The sequence below is a fragment of the Octopus sinensis genome, linkage group LG29 (assembly GCF_006345805.1).
Source record: "Octopus sinensis linkage group LG29, ASM634580v1, whole genome shotgun sequence".
NCBI classification, from domain to species: domain Eukaryota; kingdom Metazoa; phylum Mollusca; class Cephalopoda; order Octopoda; family Octopodidae; genus Octopus; species Octopus sinensis.
In genome coordinates, this window is record NC_043025.1 from 11267403 (window position 1) to 11285104 (window position 17702).

Consider the following 17702-nt stretch of genomic DNA (forward strand, 5'->3'; position numbering starts at 1 on the left):
CGGTTCAATCACTGGCACAGGAATAAAATTCGCTTGGGGGCTGCAAACCCAAGCCCCCAAATTTTTACAAATATGGTCGTTTTTTTTATTTATTTATTCATTTGTTTATTCTTTTACCCTTTTACTCTTTTACTTGTTTCAGTCATTTGACTGCGGCCATGCTGGAGCACCGCCCTTTAATCGAGCAACTCGACCCCGGGACTTATTCTTTTGCAAGCCCAGTACTTATTCTATCGGTCTCTTTTGCCGAACCGCTAAGTAACGGGGACGTAAACACACCAGCATCGGTTGTCAAGCAATGCTAGGGGGACAAACACAGACACACAAACACGCATACTTATTGTATCCGTCTATTTTGCCGAACCGCTAAGTAACGGGGACATAAACACCAGCATCGGTGTCAAGCAATGCTAGGGGGACAAACCACAGACACACAAACACGCATACTTATTGTATCCGTCTATTTTGCCGAACCGCTAAGTAACGGGGACATAAACACACCAGCATCGGTTGTCAAGCAATGCTAGGGGGACAAACACAGACACACAAACACGCATACTTATTGTATCCGTCTATTTTGCCGAACCGCTAAGTAACGGGGACATAAACACACCAGCATCGGTTGTCAAGCAATGCTAGGGGGACAAACACAGACACACAAACACGCATACTTATTGTATCCGTCTATTTGATGTGAACCGCTAAGTAACGGGGACATAAAACACCAGCATCGGTTGTCAAGCAATGCTAGGGGGACAAACACAGACACACAAACACGCATACTTATTGTATCCGTCTATTTTGCTGAACCGCTAAGTAACGGGGACATAAACACACCAGCATCGGTTGTCAAGCAATGCTAGGGGGACAAACACAGACACACAAACACGCATACTTATTGTATCCGTTTATTTTGCCGAACCGCTAAGTAACGGGGACATAAACACACCAGCATCGGTTGTCAAGCAATGCTAGGGGGACAAACACAGACACACAAACACGCATACTTATTGTATCCGTCTATTTTGCTGAACCGCTAAGTAACGGGGACATAAACACACCAGCATCGGTTGTCAAGCAATGCTAGGGGGACAAACACAGACACACAAACACGCATACTTATTGTATCCGTCTATTTTGCCGAACCGCTAAGTAACGGGGACATAAACACACCAGCATCGGTTGTCAAGCAATGCTAGGGGGACAAACACAGACACACAAACACGCATACTTATTGTATCCGTCTATTTTGCCGAACCGCTAAGTAACGGGGACATAAAACACCAGCATCGGTTGTCAAGCAATGCTAGGGGGCAAACACAGACACACAAACACGCATACTTATGGATCCGTCTATTTTGCCGAACCGCTAAGTAACGGGGACATAAACACACCAGCATCGGTTGTCAAGCAATGCTAGGGGGACAAACACAGACACACAAACACGCATACTTATTGTATCCGTCTATTTTGCCGAACCGCTAAGTAACGGGGACATAAACACACCAGCATCGGTTGTCAAGCAATGCTAGGGGGACAAACACAGACACACAAACACGCATACTTATTGTATCCGTCTATTTTGCCGAACCGCTAAGTAACGGGGACATAAACACACCAGCATCGGTTGTCAAGCAATGCTAGGGGGACAAACACAGACATCATTCATCATTGTTCGACCGTGGTCGAGACAATGGAATTTACCATGCTACGCCAGACTTGGTAAATTCCATTGTCCTCGACCACGGTCGACAATGATGTGTGTGTTTGTCCCCCGAACATTGCTTGACAACCGATGCTGGTGTGTTTATGTCCCCGTTACTTAGCAGTTCGGCAAAAGAGACCGATAGAATAAGTACTGGGCTACAAAAGAACACACACACACATATATATATATACACACACACACATTGTACTTAGTATATATATATTGTATGTGTGTACATATATATATATGTATATATACATATATATATATGTATGTGTGTACATATATATATGTATATATACATATATATGTAGTACATATATATATGTATATACATATACATACATTATATAGTATATGTATATATACATATACCACATATATCTATATATAACATATACATATATATATATGTGTATATATATATATATATATATGATTGTACTTATATATGCATATACATATTAATGAGTTTATATATATACATATTTATATGTATGTATATATATGCTTTCGGTGCAAATATGTATATATATATGTATATATATGTGTGGTTGTTGTTATCTATGAAGTAGATAATCTGGGATTATCTGTTGTGAGAATTACTTCTTTCTCTTGATAATAGATTAAATTATGTAACAAATGCCTGCCACTTTCTGTCTCTCTGTCCGTATTTTATCTTCATCTTTTTAGTCAGGTGGCAAGCTTACAGAATTGTCATCGTCATCATTTAACATCCATGTTCCACGCTTGCATCGGTTGGACTGTTTCACAAAACCCAGTGTGTCTAATGTCTGAATTACGGTTCAATCACTGGCACAGGAATAAAATTCGCTTGGGGGCTGCAAACCCAAGCCCCCAAATTTTTACAAATATGGTCGTTTTTTTTATTTATTTATTCATTTGTTTATTCTTTTACCCTTTTACTCTTTTACTTGTTTCAGTCATTTGACTGCGGCCATGCTGGAGCACCGCCCTTTAATCGAGCAACTCGACCCCGGGACTTATTCTTTTGCAAGCCAGTACTTATTCTATCGGTCTCTTTTGCCGAACCGCTAAGTAACGGGGACGTAAACACACAGCATCGGTTGTCAAGCAATGCTAGGGGGACAAACACAGACACACAAACACGCATACTTATTGTATCGTCTTATTTTGCCGAACCGCTAAGTAACGGGGACATAAACACCAGCATCGGTGTCAAGCAATGCTAGGGGGACAAACCACAGACACACAAACACGCATACTTATTGTATCCGTCTATTTTGCCGAACCGCTAAGTAACGGGGACATAAACACACCAGCATCGGTTGTCAAGCAATGCTAGGGGGACAAACACAGACACACAAACACGCATACTTATTGTATCCGTCTATTTTGCCGAACCGCTAAGTAACGGGGACATAAACACACCAGCATCGGTTGTCAAGCAATGCTAGGGGGACAAACACAGACACACAAACACGCATACTTATTGTATCCGTCTATTTGATGTGAACCGCTAAGTAACGGGGACATAAAACACCAGCATCGGTTGTCAAGCAATGCTAGGGGGACAAACACAGACACACAAACACGCATACTTATTGTATCCGTCTATTTTGCTGAACCGCTAAGTAACGGGGACATAAACACACCAGCATCGGTTGTCAAGCAATGCTAGGGGGACAAACACAGACAACAAACACGCATACTTATTGTATCCGTTTATTTGGCCGAACCGCTAAGTAACGGGGACATAAACACACCAGCATCGGTTGTCAAGCAATGCTAGGGGGACAAACACAGACACACAACACGCATACTTATTGTATCCGTTTTTTTGCTGAAACGCTAAGTAACGGGGACATAAACACACCAGCATCGGTTGTCAAGCAATGCTAGGGGGACAAACACAGACACACAAAACGCGCATCTTATTGTATCCGTCTATTTTGCTGAACCGCTAAGTAACGGGGACGTAAACACACAGCATCGGTTGTCAAGCAATGCTAGGGGGACAAACACAGACACACAAACATGCATACTTATTGTATCCGTCTCTTTTGCCGAACCGCTAAGTAACGGGGACATAAAACACCAGCATCGGTTGTCAAGCAATGCTAGGGGGCAAACACAGACACACAAACACGCATACTTATGGATCCGTCTATTTTGCCGAACCGCTAAGTAACGGGGACATAAACACACCAGCATCGGTTGTCAAGCAATGCTAGGGGGACAAACACAGACACACAAACACGCATACTTATTGTATCCGTCTATTTTGCCGAACCGCTAAGTAACGGGGACATAAACACACCAGCATCGGTTGTCAAGCAATGCTAGGGGGACAAACACAGACACACAAACACGCAACTTTATTGTATCCGTCTATTTTGCCGAACCGCTAAGTAACGGGGACATAAACACACCAGCATCGGTTGTCAAGCAATGCTAGGGGGACAAACACAGACATCATTCATCATTGTTCGACCGTGGTCGAGACAATGGAATTTACCATGCTACGCCAGACTTGGTAAATTCCATTGTCTCGACCACGGTCGAACAATGATGTGTGTGTTTGTCCCCCGAACATTGCTTGACAACCGATGCTGGTGTGTTTATGTCCCCGTTACTTAGCAGTTCGGCAAAAGAGACCGATAGAATAAGTACTGGGCTTACAAAAGAACACACACACATATATATATATACATATATACGACAGGCTTCTTTCAGTTTCCGTCTACCAAATCCACTCAAAAGGCATTGGTCGGCCCGAGGCTATAGCAGAAGACACTTGCCCAAGGTGCCACACAGTGGGACTGAACCCGGAACCATGTGGTTGGTAAGCAAGCTACTTACCACACAGCCACTCCTGCGCCTATATATATATATATACATGACGGGCTTCTTTCAGTTTCCGTCTACCAAATCCACTCACAAGGCTTTGGTTGGCCCGAGGCTATAGTAGAAGACACTTGTCCAAGGTGTCACACAGTGGGACTGAACCCGGAACCATGTGGTTGGTAAGCAAGCTACTTACCACACAGCCACTCCTGCGCCTGTATATGTACTTTGTTTGTTGAGAAGAAACCTAATTCAAAATAATTTTTGCTGACCCTTTTCTAAACCTGAGAAAAGCAAGTAGGGGTGCAAATTTGGATTTCGCTCCCCACAAAAATTTTAGGGGGTGCCCTTTAACCCCCTGTACCCATGCCTATGGTTCCAGTCTCTTATTTCTTTATTACCCACAAGGGGCTAAACACAGAGGGGACAAACAAAGGGATTAAGTCAATTACATCGACCCCCAATGCGTAACTGGTACTTAATTTATCGACTCCAAAAGGATGAAAGGTAAAGTCGACCTCGGCGGAATTTGAACTCAGAACATAACGGCAGATGAAATACCGCTAAGCATTTCATACCAGATCGATCCCAAAATCTAATCAGTTCGTGCCAGTCACGGGGCCAAACATCCCTGAAAGTTACATCCAAATCCATAGGCGCAGGAGTGGCTGTGTGGTAAATAGCTTGTTTACCAACCACATGGTTCCGGGTTCAGTCCCACTGCGTGGGACCTTGGGCAAGTGTCTTCTACTATAGCCTCGGGCCGACCAAAGCCTTGTGAGTGGATTTGGTAGACGGAAACTGAAAAGAAGCCCGTCGTATATATGTATGTATATATATATATATATGCGTTTGTGTGGTCTGTGTTGTCCCCCTAGCATTGCTTGACAACCGATGCTGGTGTGTTTATGTCCCCGGTACTTAGCAGTTCGGCAAAAGAGACCGATAGAATAAGTACTGGGCTTACAAAAGAATAAGTCCTGGGGTCAAGTTGCTCGATTAAAGGCGGTGCTCCAGCATGGCTGCAGTCAAAATGTATGAAACAAGTAAAAGAGAAATCCATCCAACAGTTCATGAGATATTTTGTCCACAGATAAACAAACACCACTGAAAAACAATACCTCCGACTTAGCAAAGGTGGAGGTAATAATAATAATAATAATAATAATAATAAATGCCCTGATGCAGTACCAGACAGTGGCTCTCGTGGCTTCTGATCTTAACTGATTGGAAGTGTTATCATGTACATTGTTTTGTCTTGGTATAAAAGATGGGCTACAGCAAATATTCTGCTCAATACCACAGATTTGCTTGTCAGTTGTTTGACCTTAACCAGTTGAGCATGTCTCTTGGTGGCTGGGGATATGTGCATCTCTGATCACGAGCAGAAGTAGTGGGGGAACATCATAGCCATGTGTTGAGAGGGATTCTTTGGGGTTTGAATAATTCACCTCTGGAAACATGGGTGTTTCGTTCAACATCCTTAAACAACCCTTATTCAGGGACCTTCTGAGTGGGATGGGCTACTCGACCTGAAGAAAATTCTGGCTGGGCCCCACCTGCAAGGTCATGTGCTGTTTATCTTGATATGAGATCACCATGTCACGCACATATGGTTGTGATGCATGTGCCTGGTGTACCCTTATCAGATGGGTAGTCATGATGGGTATACTGGGCTTTGTATATTTTACCCCAATGTCACTTTGATGGCATGAACTGCTCTCTCACTCAATAATAATAATGGCACATATGGTTGTAATGCATGTGCCTGGTGTACCCTTATCAGACAGGTAGTCATGATGGGATACTGGGCTTCGTATATTTTACCCCAGTGCACTTTGATGGCATGCACTGCTCTCTCACTCAATAAAATAATGGCACATATGGTTGTAATGCATGTGCCTGGTGTCCTTATCAGACAGGGTCATGATGGGTATACTGGGCTTCGTATATTTTACCCCAGTGTCACTTTGAGGCATGCAACTGCTCTTCACTCAATAATAATTAATGGCACATAGGGTTGTAATCATGTGCCTGTGTACCCTTATCAGACGGGTAGTCATGATGGGTATACTGGGCTTTGTATATTTTACCCCAATGTCTTTGATGCATGCACGCTCTCTCACTCAATAATATAATGGCACATATGGTTGTAATGCATGTGCTGGTGTACCCTTATCAGACGGGTAGTCATGATGGGTATACTGGGCTTTGTATATTTTACCCCAATGTCACTTTGATGGCATGCACTGCTCTCTCACTCAATAATAATAATAATAATAATAATAATAATAATAATAATGATAATAACAAACACAATAAAATATCTTTTGGTGAGATTATTTTATTTCTTTGGTTTACAATTTACGTTTCAAAAGAAAACAATTAAAAATATGCAAAAATATACGAAAAACAAACATTATTATTATTATTATTGTTATAAAGAAATGTACTCAAACAATAAAAACCAAAATAAATAAATAAATACAGATAATAATAACGGTTTCAAATTTTGACACAAGGCCAGCAATTTTGGGAGAGGTGAAAAGTCGATAAAATCAAGCTCAGTATTATTGTACTTATTTTATCGACCCCGAAAGGCAAAGTCGACCTTGGTGGAATTTGAACTCAGAACGTAAAGACAGGTGAAATACCGCTAGGCATTTTAGCCGGCGTGCTTACGATTTGAACTGCCACAATATAGAAACATTTCTCATGGCACCAACACACAATTTTTTCTGTTTCAAAACATTGTATCTTGATTGGTTTTTGTGAGGTGGCCGAGAACTTTTGCATGGCCATCTTTGGTGATCTTCTCGCATCTTCTGCACACATTTTGAACCCTTAGTTTAGTAATTTGTTTCAGTCATTTGACTGCGGCCATGCTGGAGCACCGCATTTAAACGAGTAACTCGCCCCGGGACTTATTCTTTTGTAAGCCCAGTACTTATTCTATCGGTCTCTTTTTGCCGAACCGCTAAGTAACGGGGACATAAACACACCAGCATCGGCTGTCAAGCAATGCTAGGGGGACAAACACAGACACACAAACATATACACATACATACATATATATATATACATATATACGACGGGCTTCTTTCAGTTTCCGTCTACCAAATCCACTCACAAGGCTTTGGTCGGCCCGAGGCTATAGTAGAAGACACTTGCCCAAGGTGCCATGCAGTGGGACCAAACCCAGAACCATGTGGTTGGTAAGCAAGCTACTTACCACACATCCACTCCTACGCCTATGTATATATATATAAATGCGTGTATGTATATTTCCAAAAACAACAACCCACTAAATTACCCTCCCCCTGCCCCCAAGAAAGGGTTAATTTGACCCGGTATATTATTGTCCAAGGTACATATGGAACTTTTTAGCACCTCTACATATTGCCCACTTAAAATTTGCCCATTCAAATATAAATTATGTTATAAGGTACAAACTGATTTTGTTAACCCATAATATGTAGCCCATGTTGAATTTAGGTTAATTTTATACATACTCTTACTCTTTTACTCGTTTCAGTCATTTGACTGTGGCCATGCTGGAGCACCACCTTTTTAGTCGAGCAAATCGACCCCAGGACTTATTCTTTGTAAGCCCAGTACTTATTCAATCGGTCTCTTTTGCCGAACCGCTAAGTTACGGGGACGTAAACACACCAGCATCGGTTGTCAAGCGACACACAAACATATATATATACGACGGGCTTCTTCCAGTTTCCGTCTACCAAATCCACTCACAAGGCTTTGGTCGGCCCGAGGCTATAGTAGAAGACACTTGCCCGAGGTGCCACGCAGTGGGACTGAACCCGGAACCATGTGGTTCATAAGCAAGCTACTTACCACACAACCACTCCTACGCCCACATGTATATTTGTTAACCCATAATGTATATCCCACACTGAACTTGGGTTCATTCAATGTATATTGTTTATAAGGCACGTTGTGGCTATGTTAACCCATTTAGTTTCATTAACCAGAAAGCTGGCTACCCGCATGGTTCTTGGTCTCAAGAATTTGTCTTATGAAGAAAGGCTGATGACGCTCGACCTTTATTCTCTAGAAAAACGACGATGCCGTGGTGATCTCATTCTTGCTCACAACATCATAAGTGGAAAGTGTAACCTCTCGAAAGAGCTGTTGTTCACTCCTGCTCCAGAGCATCAGCTGCGGGATCACTCCGAAAAGCTCTATCTGCCACGATTTCATCTCAATCGAAGGAGAGGGGCTTTCTCCGTGGAATAAGCTGCCAGACGAGATAGTGAAGATGCCAATGACCGCTCAGTTCAAAGTCTCCCTTGATCACAAATGGCCTGAACTCTTTACATGAACACCACCCTGTACATAACTCCATGTCCCCCTACATGGCCTTGCTTTTTTGCTTTTTGAGCCAAAAAATTAACTAACGAACTAACCCTCAAAATGTATTATTTTCCAAGGCTCAGTTAATCTCTCTATATATAAACGGCAGTTTGTCTGTGTGTGTTTCTGTGTATCTGTTAGGTTGTACCCTCACCATGACCACGGCTTTCAACCGATTCTGATGAAACTTGACACACACATAGACCAATGTCATAATTCAAAACTAACGCAGCGAAAATTTTGAAAAGTTCCTCCAGTTCTGAAAAAAATCGATAAATTCGACATGGGGTCGAGAATCAGAAACACAAACCACAGACTGTCTAGGAGACACAACTCGACCTTTTTAACTAAAAAAAAAATTTACCATCATTTTTTTTCCAGTTTTTGGCTATAACTCTCTAAAAATGCTTTATAGTTATTTCCCTTATAAACCCGAGCAACGCCGGGCGATACTGCTAGTATAATGATAAGTGCGATTCCTAGTTACTCTTTACTCTTACTCTTTTACTTGTTTCAGTCATTTGACTGCGGCCATGCTGGAGCACCGCCTTTAATCGAGTAACTCGACCCAGGGACTTATTCTTTTGTAAGCCCAGTACTTATTCTATCGGTCTCTTTTTGCCGAACCGCTAAGTGACGGGGACATAAACACACCAGCATCGGTTGTCAAGCAATGCTAGGGGGATAAACACAGACATACATACACACACACAGATATATATATATATATATACGACAGGCTTCTTTCAGTTTCCGTCTACCAAATCCACTCACAAGGCTTCGGTCGGCCCAAGGCTTATAGTAGAAGACACTTGCCCAAGGTGCCACGCAGTGGGACTGAACCCGGAACCATGTGTTTGGTAAACGAGCTACTTACCACAGAGCCACTCCTGCGCCTAGTTAACCTTTGTATTCACCAATCTATCTTTTGTCGAGCAATGTCATGTTCGAAACTATTGTTTAAGTTTATCGAGGCAAAATGACTGGCCGAGTATACCTATTCCATCTTTTTTAGATAATTAACATCATTACAGGAAAAACCATGAAAGCAGGCCTTGTCTTTCATTGTGACCTGGTGGTTACCGCCCGTTGATAAGAGAGACAATAATCTCGAAACCGGTCCGGTGCGTATCACTCAGGCTTACGAGGAAGGGAATGCCTTCCTTTGCAAATAGTTCAAGGGCACAGAAAGTGTGTCTAAAGCCAGCTGGAGACGATGATCTCCTGGGGCTAAAAAGCTACAGTAACACCCCCACTTTGTGGTTAGCCATATTGAGATGGCTTTTATACTTTACATTGTCGAGCGGTTACTGTTTACATCTCGCTCTGAGATTTAATAATGCTTACAGTCAGTTTTTCGAAATCAGTGGCAGACGTCCCTAGAAAAACTTATATATTTGCAAAGCAAGCCTTGCCTTTCATCGTGACCTGGTGGTTACCGCCTGTTGATAAGAGACAATAATCTCGAAACCGGTCCGGTGCGTATCACTCAAGCTTACTAGGAAGGGATGGCCTCCCTTTGCAAATACTTCAAGGGCACTGAAAGTGTGTCTAAAGCCAGCTGGAGACGATGATCTCCTGGGGCTAAAAAGCTACAGTAACCCCCCACACACACACTTTGTGGTTAGCCATATTGAGATGGCTTTTATGCTTTACATGAAATTTAGTTTCACAATTATTAGATTATATCAACCCCAGTACTTAACTGCTACTTATAAAAACCAACGAGGGAGCCTCTAAGTAGTTTTAGTCTTCTATTATAATCCCATCCACTTCTTGGCTGTTTTATAGAAATTAGAAATATCAACCCATTTACTGTGGAAATCAAATACAGCAACCCCTCGACAATCGTGGGTATTACATCCCAAAAACCCCTGCGATACATGAAAATCCCCAAAGTAGAAACAGTACTGGACTGTATATTTTTTATTATTATTTTTATAATTTGTATATATTTTATTTTATCATAAATGCAAAACAACCCCATGGATTAACCATGATATGGCGAGGAATTACTGTATAACCACTCAAAATATCCATTATAACTATGGAAAGCAATGTTATATCCCAGTCTATTTTTTGTTGGGGAATGTCATGTTTGGAGCTATTTTTTTGCTTTGAGATATGATGTCAAGTTCATTTGAATCTAAATTTTGCTGAACTTATATATATATATATATATATATACTCTGTTTACTCTTTTACTTGTTTCAGTCATTTGACTGCGGCCATGCTGGAGCACCGCCTTTAATCGAGCAACTCTACCCCGGGACTTATTCTTTTTTGTAAGCCTAGTACTTATTCTATCGGTATCTTTTGCCAAACCGCTAAGTAACGGGGACATAAGCACACCAGCATCGGTTGTCAAGCAATGCTAGGGGGACAAACATATACACACACACACGCATATATATATATACATATATACGACGGGCTTCTTTCAGTTTCCACCTACCAAATCCACTCAGAAGGCTTTGGTCGGCCCAAGGCTATAGTAGAAGACACTTGCCCAAGGTGCCACGCAGTGGGACTGAACCCGGAACCATGTGGTTGGTAAACAAGCTACTTACCACACAGCCACTCCTGCGCCTTATATATAATAATAATAATAAGGGTAAAATTAATTAATTAATAATTTTACGAAGCAGTGTTCAGTATGTAAAAGGACCATTTACGGTAAATTTAAACATTACGTTATATAATTAGGGTTCAGCAAAAAAATTTTACTTTACCACACACCGAACTTTTAGAAATAGCAGCCAAAGAATTTAGCTATTTCCCCAACTATAAGAAGAGTCTCCCAGACAATGTATACTCAAAAATAATTTATGTAGGCATAGAGGGAAAAATAACGAAAAATCACTCGAAAATCAATTACTTGAGAACGCGTTACTGGGTTAGTTAGATATACAGATGCTAGAAATACATACCTATTCCAACATTCCTGTCATCAGCCCAAGATTTCGTTAAATTTAAATCTGAGAGCGCTGAAAATCGAACGTACCTGTCTGATTTGAGTAACCTCAGACGAACCACCTTCGACATCCAGTACTAACGAATTCAAAACGTACGAATGAGGCTTTGCATCCTCCCCTGTCCACCCACGTGAGTTATAGAGCAACAAATTCCTACAGAAAACCCTAATCTTTATATATAAAAGTGAAGTTGTGTATCTGTCTCCTACGATTTAGATTCCTAACTCCTCCCACATTTTGCGGTGCAGTTTAACCAAATTCGGGTATCTTATAGTCGTGATTCATATCGAGCTCGTCTGGGTATTAGCGCGCGTCTACGATGAGTCTACGATTTAAAAAAAAATTTACCATAACTTTTTTCCATTTTTAATGCATTTTTTCGCTATTATATAAGGGAAGTAACTCTCTAAAAATGTATTATTAAATCTCAGAATGTAAAAAGCTACAGTAACCCCCCCCACCCTTTTGTGGTTAGCCATATTGAGATGGCTATTATACTTTACATCTCTAAAAATGCTTATATAGTTATTTCCCTTACAAACCTGAGCAACGCCGGGCGATACTGCTAGTATATCTATATATATACACAAATACACTTTCTCAGGGAGATATTATTTACCTATTATAATGGGTAATACTACATGTACTTTTCATATTTTTTTTCATAGAGTGATGTAACTCTTTGGAATAACAGTTGCATGCGGCTGAAGAGAGTTTTAAACCATTCTTTATGTTTATTATACACTGATGTAAGAACAGGTTGTTTATGAAGCTTGAAACACGTGTACCGTGATATCCTTTGAGTTCTGTTTTTGATTTCATTTGATACATATATAAATATATATGTACATATATATAGTTAATCCAAACAAGAAAGCACAAAAAAACACAACAACGTGAGGACGTGGAACAAATATAGTATTATTGGACGCTCAGGAAAGAAGGAGCGTTTAACGTTTTGAGCGGAGCTCTTCATCGGAAACATAGGAGAAGGGAAGACTTATAAATATATTACATAAATAATTAGGAAACGTAATTAAACAAGAAGAATAACGAGCTAGGCTAACTCTGTGACACAGTATGTTATAGTCATCATCATCATCATCACCAACAGTAAGGGAGCTTCTTAAAAACGTGTTGATGGTACGTCATCGTGACGTGCCTTGTGCAGAGAATGTGTGTGTGTGTGTGTGTGTGTGTGCATATGTGTATTTAAAAGTGTGTGTAGGTGTGTCATTTAAAATGTGTACAGTGAGCATGTTTGAACATGTAGGGAGCATGAGTTTAAAATGTGTGTATGTGGGGAGAGAGAGAGAGAGAGAGAGAGAGAGAAAGTGTGTGTGTGTGTGTGTTTTATTTTATTTTTATTTTATCTAGTTTCAGCTCACGAGCTGTGGCCATGCTGGGGCAACGCCATTAACAATGTGCTATGATTACTGCACCTAGGTTTCCCAAGCGGTCAACCATCTAAGTACTAACTAGGCTCGACGTTGCTTAACTTCGGTGATCGGACGAGAACCGGTGCTTTCAACGTGATATGGCCGTGTGTGGTCTAAAATTTAAAATATGTAGTGTGTGTGTATGTGTGTTGAAAAGTGTGTAGAGAGCATGTAAAATAGTTTTAAAATTGTGTAGATGCTGTACCTTAAAAGAAAAAAAATGTGTATTCAAAATTTTCTACTCTGTGAATATTTTAAATTATGAAAAGAATTTGTGAGTTTTGGAAACGTGCAGAGAACATGTCACTTGCACTGCTCAAAATTTGTAGAGACAATTTGTGTTGTGACCCCTTCGGTCTTGAATGACCATGGGATTGTACCTAGAAAGTTGCCCTCCGAGGTACAAGTCTGGGCAAGGTTGTTTTTGGAAGACCAGCAGTCACCCATGCATACCAGCCTCCCCTCTCCACACCATTATATATATATATATGTATATATATAGGGTAAAGGGTAAAGACCCCCTTCAGTCATGGCTGACCATGGGATTGTACCTAGAAAGTTACCCTCTGAGGCACAAGTCTGGGCAAGGTTGTTTTTGGAAGGCCAGCAGTCGGCCAAGCATACCGTTGTTATCCAAGGGAAAGGCAAAGGGGCCGATACAGCTTGGCACCAGTGACGTCGCAGCTCATTTATTAACGTGCAAGTGGCTGAGCACTCCACAGACATGTGTACCCTTAACGTAGTTCTCGGGGATATTCAGTGTGACACAGAGAGTGACAAGGCCGGCCCCTTGAAATACAGGTACAACAGAAACAGGAAGAAAGAGTGAGAGAAAGTTGTGGTGAAAGAGTACAGCAGGGATCACCACCATCCCCTGCTGGAGCCTCGTGGAGCTTTAGGTGTTTTCGCTCAATAAACACTCACAACGCCCGGTCTGGGAATCGAAACCGCGATCCTACGACCGCGAGTCCGCTGCCCTAACCACTGGGCCATTGCGCCGCCACTGTGTTATTTAAAATGTGAATACAATATGCATGGAAAATGTGGAGAAAAAGTGCAAGTGCTTCTTTGCAATGTGTAGAGAGCAGGAATTGTTCTTTGAAGTGTGTAGAAAACACACATAATTGAAAATGTACATATTGAATGCTTAGAATCCAAAAAGAATTCTTGAGTCTTGGAAATGCGTAGAGAACGCATAACTTAGGTATGCATCGTTTAAAATGCATAGGTAAGTTAGGTATAAAGCACAAATCCTTCCTGGAAATACATAGAACAGAGCATACATCTTTAAAAAGTTGTGGTACAGTGAATATTTAAATTAAGAAGAAATTCTGAGAGTCTTGAAAATGTGTAGAGAGCACGGCACAAAACTTTACTATGATATGCGGTGCTTAGAATTTGTAGGGACAATGTTGTATGATATTTAAAATGTGTATTGAGTTAGGGTTAGGGGCACCACCTTCGAGGGTTTAGTCGAACACATCGACCTCGGTACTCATGGATTTTTCTTCTGAAGTCAGGCATTCATTTTAGCAATCTCTTTTGCCAAACTGCAAAGTTACAGCGATGTAAACAGACCAACACCAGTTGTCAAGTGGTGTCGGGGGACAAACACAAAGACACACGTGTGCATGTATGTATATACATACATAGATATATATATATATATATATATGCATGTATGTATATGTATATATATATATATATATATACATATATATATCTTATCAATCAGTTTCACACTAGGGGTTCAACAGTGTTAGGCAACAGCTCGATTATATAACCCTGTGCTCTTCAGAGATGGTCACTGATGTGTGTGTGTGTGTGTATATGTATACATATATATATATATATATACATGTACGTGTGTATATATATATATATATATATAACGGGAAGGTTTACGAAAATAAACAAAAGACGAAGGCAGGTGGAGTACAAACAAACAAATGTATTAGTATGGCGCTCAGGAAATATAAATAAAACAAGTCTTTTACGTTTCGAGCCTGCGCTCTTCAACAGAAAGACACACAGAAAAGAAACAAGGAGAGAAAAAAAAAATGTGTACAGGAGCTAACGATTCAACATGGCAGATATATATATATATATATATATATATATATATATATATATACACACACAGATATATATATATATATATATGTACATGCTGGGCTTCCAGGCAGTTTCCGTCTACTATATTCACTTATACACCATTCTTTGGCCCAAAATAGTCACAGCCGTAATGTCCTCAATGATGGTTATATACAATTATATACTATTAGCGCCAGCGCTTTTATCTTTGGTATTTTGGTAATAATTTTCACAGTACGACATAGAAATTCTTCTTGTTTTACTTCTTCGGAAAATACTTTTCTTCCCTTTTTTGCAACAATTTATCATGTTCCTAACACTTTTGTTCTTTTCTGATTCACAATCTCATACTTTAAGCCAGTGGTTTTCAACCAGGGTTCCGTGAAATCTTAGGGTTCCGCCAGTACAGTCCAGTGGTTCCGCAAGAAGTTACAAAACTGCTAAAATCGGCAGTAATTTTTAATTCTCCTATGCAGATATGTGTGCATAAGACTATTAAATTATTGCACAGGGGTTCCTCGAGCCAGTGGAATGTTTCCTTGGGGTTCCGCTCCAGCAAAAAGTTTGAAAAACACTGCTTTAACCCTTTAGTGTTCAGATTAATCTGTTAAGTGTAATACTTTTTTTCACTCAAATCATTTAAAATTAACCATACATTATCTTAGAGCTTTGAAGTTTCAATGGTGTGATAATTTATTCATAGAATGTCAATGTAGGTTAGGTGTGAGAGGTTACATATGGCCAGTTTGAATGTAAAAACATGTAGGATATTTGGGTCGGATATGGCCGGCTTGAACAGCAAAGGGTTAAGCAATCCACTCATTTCTTTCCTTCTCCCTCTCTCTCTCTGTTGGTTGTAGAATTTGAGTTTTGGGACAAAAGAATAGATGGGGACAAGAAGCAGAGTTTCAAAAGGGATTTTAAGTATTTTTTTTTTTTTTACTTCAAATGATTATATATATTCTTTGTTTTTTGCTGGGATTTATGTTTGCTCATTTTTGATATTTCTCCATCTTGTCTTTTTACGTGCCACCGACACGGAAGCCAGTCGAGGCGGCGCTGGCATCGGCCACGATTCGGATAGTATTACTGCATTATTATTATTATTATTATTATTGACTGGCCCCTTCGCTCCAAATTTCAGGCCTTGTGCCTATAGTAGGAAGGATTATTATCATTATTATTATTATTATTATTATTATTATTATTATTATTCAGTAGTTTTACTTTTATCACGTGCTTTCACTTCACTACCAAGCGCAGCTGTGTGTGCCTTGGGTATGTGCTGTGGTTTGTTGTGATGCTCTTTCTTTTGTTGTGATGATCTTTCTATTGAAAGATTCCTTCTTTTTTTCTTCTTCTTTCTCTCTCTCATTCAATTACCATTTCTTCCTTCTTTAAATTTACTTATCATCATTATCACCACCATCATTATTTAATTTCTTTTGTAACTTTCCTCTTCTTGGAGAAATCAGATTCCTCTTCTTTCAGAAATCAGATTCTGATAGCAACCATTATCATTCCTTCTTGAAAATTCTTCAAAATTTCATCTTTTACAGTCTCTTTTCTCAAATGGCACCATTTCAGATGGACATTAAATGATGATGACGGTGATGATATATATCATGTGAACAGAAAACAAAAATCTGTTATACTTCAAAAATTTCATTTGTTTTGTATTTGTTCTGCAGCCACCTTCATACCTTAAATGCAAACATCATCAAACATGTAATTATTACATAATTAATTTGAATGTGATGAGCATATCATTTCATCAGGAGTAAATACTTTGAAATTCCATGGAAGTCTTTTTCCAGCGCTTAAGTATGAATCGCAACACATTTTGTATTTGTTCTGCTGCCAATTTCATACGTTAAATGCAAACATCATCAAAATGTAATTATTACATAATTAATTTAAATGTGATGTGCATATCATTTCATCAGGAGCAAATACTTTGAAATTTCATGGAAGTCTTTTTCCAGCGCTTAAAGTATGAATCGCAACACATTAAGAAACAGAGGCTGGTAAATAACGATGGATTAAATTACTAGTTTCTTCTGAGGATCTGGTGTTTGAGTGTGATATTGCAATCATCTACTACATAACAATTACTGCACAATGTACGAGTATTTGCCAGTGAAACATGTGTAAAAAGCGGGAGAGACAAGGTTTTACAAAGACAAGTGGAGGATTTGAGTAATGAAGAACTGGACATCATCAGGAATATATTGATTAGGTGATTGATTGATTGATTGATTGATTAATTCACTAATTTATTGA

The 17702-nt window shown here is 39.9% G+C and overlaps 1 pseudogene; it reads right to left on the reverse strand.

The window, feature by feature from the left end:
* Positions 1 to 13316: 13316 nt before the first annotated feature.
* Positions 13317 to 13435, reverse strand: LOC115226258 (annotated as a pseudogene).
* Positions 13436 to 17702: the final 4267 nt, after the last annotated feature.